This window comes from Notamacropus eugenii, chromosome 2 (genome assembly GCF_028372415.1).
Source record: "Notamacropus eugenii isolate mMacEug1 chromosome 2, mMacEug1.pri_v2, whole genome shotgun sequence".
NCBI classification, from domain to species: Eukaryota; Metazoa; Chordata; class Mammalia; order Diprotodontia; family Macropodidae; genus Notamacropus; species Notamacropus eugenii.
In genome coordinates, this window is record NC_092873.1 from 512,140,791 (window position 1) to 512,146,790 (window position 6,000).

Sequence of the window (6,000 nt, forward strand, 5' to 3'; positions counted from 1 at the left end):
TCATCATTCTATATTATATTGTATTTATTTCTGCATCCAGACTATCAGCTGCTCCAGGGTCTTCAATTTTGCCTTAATCTTAGGATGAATCCCCCACAGTGCCTAAGATGGTACTGGTCACAGACTTGGTGCTTAATAAATGTTGGATACAGAAATGAATGAATGAGTTGAGCATGTCACCTCCTCCACCCCCCAGCCTCAGTTTCCTCCTTGGGTAAAAGACAGTTTGAACTTAATGATCCCTAAGTTCTTTACATTCCCAGATACTCCAGGTATCAGTATCCCCAAGACTGGAAGCCCCTCCAGGATTCCCGCTTCCCTTCTAAGCAGGATCTGGCCAAGTTTATAAGCCTGGAGGTATTAATTTTGAAAGCTCCTTCTCTCCTCTTGCCAAGTAATTGCCAAAAGCAAGTTCTTCATAAGAAGAAATACATTGTAAGCAAAATTCTAAGCACAGAGGCAAATGACTCTTATGTAGAGGAAACTGTGAATTTATTTTTTTTCATATTTTGATAACTATTTCAATGTGATCAGTTTCTTTTGTAATCCTACATATTTTATATTATGCCTTTAAAAACACAACTCTGAAAAGTACTATTCACCAAACTGACTGCCAAAAAATAAAAGATGAAGAACCTCTAATTTAATGGATCCTTCTAGCATTCAGTAACATGAGGGACTAGAAAACAGTGAAGGGAGGTTAAGAAGATCAGTTCAAACCTTTTCTCTGCTTAATTCAAGCTCTGCCATTCATTCTGTGACCTGGAGCAGAAAATTTCACCCCTGGACTTCATTTCACCTTTTCTCAAGGTTGTTCTTTGCCTCTGGAACACCTTCAATTTCCTTTTCACCACTGGAATTCCTAATAACCACCCTTTAAAGTTCACCTCCAATGGCATCCCTTCTAGTATGCCCAGGTCGATGATTCCCCCCAAAATGAACACACCTCAACCCAGAAATCTCAAACACAGTTTTCTACTTCTTCTACGTACTAATTATGTAATAATATACTATGGTTGGTGATCTATTTGTGCTGTCTACTAGAAGGTAAGCTCTTTGAAGCTAGACCAGTTTCTTTTCCAAATCTTATCTTTCCCTGAGCACCTAGCCCAAGATTATATACCTAGCAGATGTTTAGTAAATATCTGTGGAATGTAGGAATAAATAGATGAATGGATGAATGACATGAGTGAAAGCAGAGGACTGAACATGATGTTTTTCAAGGTTCCTTCCAACTCTGATATTCTGGGTTCTAAGGAGTTTTCCATTTTTGACATTCTATGATTCTAAGACTCTAAGAGTTCTAGTTGAAAACTGGCACAAATAGATCATTTGAAAATTTCAGATGCTTATTAATAGAGTTATGGTTTCATTTCAAAAAGGGTTTGTAAAGAAATATGATTACATCCATTTCAGGTAAATCCTGACATTATACCATCTCATCATTAAGAAGAAATATCACTCATCTACTTTTTAGAATCACATGCCACCTCATGATTGCATACCTTCCTCACAGGCAAAGTACTAAATAGGAAATAAACAGCTTTGTGAGCTACAAGCCACTCTTGGAAACTGACAGAAAGACTATCACGTGGGAGGTCAAGGCTATGGTGCCTACCTCCCCCATTGTCTGATGAAGTGGCATCCTTCTCAAGTGGGGTCCAAGAATGTGATCCAGGAGGCACCCTCCTCACCACTGATCATCACCAATGACTCTACCCCCAGTTTACTTAATGTGAACATACCCCATGAAATATTTAAGCCATACACTACCTTAGCAGTCAACTTGTCCAACCCCATCCTGGTGTAGGTTTGAAACTGCTGCCCACACAAGGAAAATAACTTGAGGTTACAAAGCAACTCAGTGGGAGCCCTGGACCCAAAACCCAGGTGTCCTGAATTCCAATTCAATGCTCTTTCCTGGACACTAGACCCACTAGCCAGATTCTTTCCCTCATTCAAACATCTGCTGAATGCCTAGGGTGTGTCCGGAACAATGCTGGGTGCTAGAGCAGATCCCACACGGCATCTGCCCTCCTAAAGCATAGAGTTTAGTAAGAGGAGAAGACACGAATATAGATAACTCCCATATCTAATATATGGGGGGACATTTGAGAGGGACAGACAAAGTAAGAGGTGAGATTCCAGGTAGAAAGGTATTATTGATCTATGGAGGAGAAAGAACATGTCATCAGAAGACTTACGCTAGCCAGTCCTTCCTCTGCCAATCAACCAATAGTCAACAAGCACTTTCAAGTGCCTGCTATGTGCCAAGTACTATGTTAAGCACCAGGGATACAAAGACAGGCAGAAGAAGCTCCCTTTAAGCCCACATCCTTCAAGGGGTCTTTTCTGATTCCATGTCAGTTGGGCCATGCCCTCACCATCTATGTATATTCGTTTTAAATCCATCCAGTATTTGAAAATGGGGTAGTGGAGCCAAGAAGGCTAGGGTTCAAGTCCTGTCTCTGAAGTATAACTACCTATGTGACCTTGGGCAAGTCTCTTACCCTGTCAATCCCCACACCTTCACCATCAGTGTTCTAAGTCTGAGTTGTACAGAAGATGCTGATCTGCTTTGGGAAAGAGAGAAAGATAGATATAAAATATATTTACTAACTAATCAATGCACTGGAACACAGGGCTAGACATACAGTAGGGGCTTAACAAATGATTTTTGATTGATGGATTCCCAACAGAATGTGAGCTCCATCAGAACAGAGATTATCTCACTGTGTAGCTGGCTAGGTTCATAGCATAGTACCTGGCATGTAGTAGGTGCTTAATACATGCTTCACAGCCCTATTTGTAGGCAGAACATCTTTCTCCTCTTGGACTTTGCAAAAACCGATTCCATTTTTTCTCTGGATCCCATGCCTCCCTCATACGCCCATCTGGTTTTTCAGATTTAAATGTCTCTCTTGATTTCTGGTTTGTCGGTTGATTGCCACTCACTTGTACGATGAGTCTAAGGTCTTTCTCAGCTGTGATTCTACCTCAGGTTTATGAACTTGGGAAAGAAATCAAACTGAGCTTGAGAGAGAGAGAGACAGACAGACAGACACAGAGACAGAGACAGAGACAGAGACAGACAGAGACTGAGAGGCAGAGACTGTGAGAGACAGAGAAAGACAGACAGAGACAGAGAGAAATAGATAGGCAAGCCTACCATGTAATAGATGAGTTTTAGCCCTGAAATGTAGTACAGGCTAAAAATACCTATAGATCAAAAAGCTTCAGCTAAATTGATGGATGAATTAAAGTTGCCAGATAAGTGACCTGCACATAATTGAGCCATTATGGTCTCTTCTCCAAAAAAAGATCCAGTGGGATTCCTGGATAGACGACCCATAAGGAGCTATTAGAAAGAGCTCTGAGGCCAGCACAGCCCTGGCCCTGTGGTTGATGTGGAAAAGCAGCTGTGACTTTCCCTGGCTGCTGCTGACACTTCCAGAAAGTGAGAAAGAGGGCAGGCTATAGAGCTGAAGGCCCTAGCTCTGCCATTTACTACCTGGAAGATCTTGGATAAGGCCTCACTTTCCCCCATGGGGGAGACATGAGAGTCTAGGGAAGCTTACTCGTTTGAATGTAAGTTCCTTGAGGGCTCCTGATTTTGCCTTTATTTCCTCAACACGGCACAGTGTCTGGTATGCAGTAAGTGCTTAATAAATGCTTGCTGACTGACAGACTTCTGGTCAATCTAGCTCTTGTAGACTTTGTCCCATGATCTGATAATCCTCACCAAAGCCCTGAAATGGAGAGAAGTGAGGAAGGCAGGAATGGTATTAACCCTGTTGATAAATGAGGAAACAGCTTCACAGCAAAGTGACTTAGAAGCCCAGAATCTCAGAGCTAGAAGGGACTTCAGAGGTCTCCTCGGACAAATAAATCTCTGGAAGATGTACAGTGCTTGAGGAACTCACTGGACCTCCCATCTCCTTCTAACCCCCCTAAGGAGCCGCTACCTCCCCTACCTATCCCCCTGATGTGGAGCTCACTCACCCGCCTATTGGGAAATTCATCAAACCCCCCTGACCTCCATGCATATAAATCTCTACACAATCATAGGGCCAATACATTCAGGGAGCCCTGAAATACTTTATTGCCCTCTCTATCTCTACTTCCCCTCCTCTGGCATTGCTAACTCCCCTCCTGTGCCTAAAGAAGTCTTGCCCATACCCTCCTCAATGGATCAGAAAAGGTCTCCACTGGTAGGCAGCCTTGTTCCTCCCCGCCCCCCCCCCCCCCCATGGGGCCACTCCCAAGACCAAGGCAAAGCGGGGAGGGAGCCAAGCTGCCTTTCCACCCTCTCGCCCCTTAAGGCCCAGAGGTCTCACTTGCTCTTTTCGACCCTGCCCAGATTAGGGGCCCCAGCTTTAGAATTAGGACCCAACCACTGCTCCCTGCCCCCAGCCCGATGTCCCAGTGTCTAGCTCCAACCTGCCCCACCCACCGCACACAGAGCCCAGGCGCGCCCCCTTCTCCCCCTAAGGTTCTAGCACCTGCTCCCAGATCCTCGAGCTGCTCCAGACTTAGATCCTACACGCACGGCCTCTCCCTCAGGTTAGCCTAGTGTGGAGACCCTTGCCCGCAGTAGTACCCTCCCTCCGCCCCAACGTACAACCAGCCCTGGTGTGTGTGCCGCCAGCACTCACCCCCCATCTTCTCCTCCAGCCAGCGCCCCTCACCCCCAACGCCCCCTGGCCCTGTTCCAGTCCCCTGTGCCTTCGACCTCCCTCTTTCCCTAACCCCGACATTCCCAGTTCCTCCAGACTCCGTTGCCCCTCATTCCCCCCAGCTCATTTTCCTTAACACCCCCCTTCCCGTCCCCAGATCTGTCTGCCCCTGTGCGCCCCCTACCTCAGCTGGGGGTCTCTGAGAACTTGGGGAGGGTGCGTTCGGGACGCTGCTCTCGAGGTCAAGCCTCTGGGTGCGGGAGCGCGGGGCCGGCACCTGAGGGGGCAGCGCAGCCACCCGGGACTGGACCGACGGGACTAACCGACTGGCAGCGCAGCGCCGGGCACGGCAAGGGAGAAGAAGGCGGTGGCTGCGGTCCTGGCGGCCTGAGACGGAGCTCAGAGGACCCCGCTTGGTCCCCGAGAAGAACTCTCCAGCTCCGGCCGCGGCTCGATCTACGGGATCTACGGCGGACTCGGAGCGCCCAGCTCTGACTCTCCAGACCGGCTCCGGGAAAAGGGGCTGGGGCTGCGGCTAGGACTGGTCAGCCGCGAAGCGCCTGGGGCCGCCCCTGGGCGGAGCCAGCCCAGCACCGCCCCCTCCGCAGGCACCACCCTTCGCCACTCCCCTTAGGTCCTGCTCCTCAAGTCCCCCCCCAATCTCCAGCCCCCTCAGACCTCGACCCCCAGACGGTCAGTCCTCCTGAGCTCCCTCCTCTCAAGCCCCGCCCCTCAGCCCCCCAACCCTCTTCTGTCAATCCGTACCCCTCAATTCCCCCAAACACCAGCTCCCTGGTCTTTGCCACTCAGACCCTAAACCCTTAGGGCTTAGGTCAGGCTACGCCCCTCCGCCCCCTCCTCTCAGCCTCCACCTCCTCAGCTCCCCATCCCAACCTCCCAGTCTTTGTCCCTCAGCACCCCCCTCCCCAGCTAATCCTCCTCTTTCCCCTTCACTAACTCTGCACCCTCGGTCGCGGCTCATCGACCATCGGACCAAGCAGTCCCTCAGCCTTTACCCCCAACAGCCCAGCCTCGCCCTCCAGCCCCCCCTCATTTCAGGCCCTGCCAGGTGCTCAGTCCCAGGAGGGCCATCGAGGGTTTACTAAGCAGCAGGTTCCGTGGCTCCTTGTGACAGATGGGGGCCGTTCATGAAGAAAGGCTTGTGCCTCCGGGACCCCAGGGAACCTGCTCTGATCCGTTGTTCTTAGGGCTTAAAGTTTTAGCGTTTGACTCAAGGGAAGGAGACCTGGAATAAGAGTCAGGGGACATGAGTTCAAATCCCCACTGGGCCACTTTCTGGCTAGGTGACTTTGAACGGATCATT

General features: G+C 49.0%; 1 protein-coding gene across 1 annotated transcript in view; it reads right to left on the reverse strand.

Moving 5' to 3' along the window:
- Positions 1-5,316, reverse strand: part of RAB3B (RAB3B, member RAS oncogene family) — a 58,393-nt gene extending 53,077 nt beyond the window's left edge. Inside the window, exon 1 of the mRNA XM_072649428.1 lies at positions 4,861-5,316. The gene's annotated coding sequence lies outside the window, so the exon portion shown is untranslated. The remainder of the gene's footprint in view (positions 1-4,860) is intronic.
- Between the last annotated feature and the right edge of the window lie 684 nt (positions 5,317-6,000).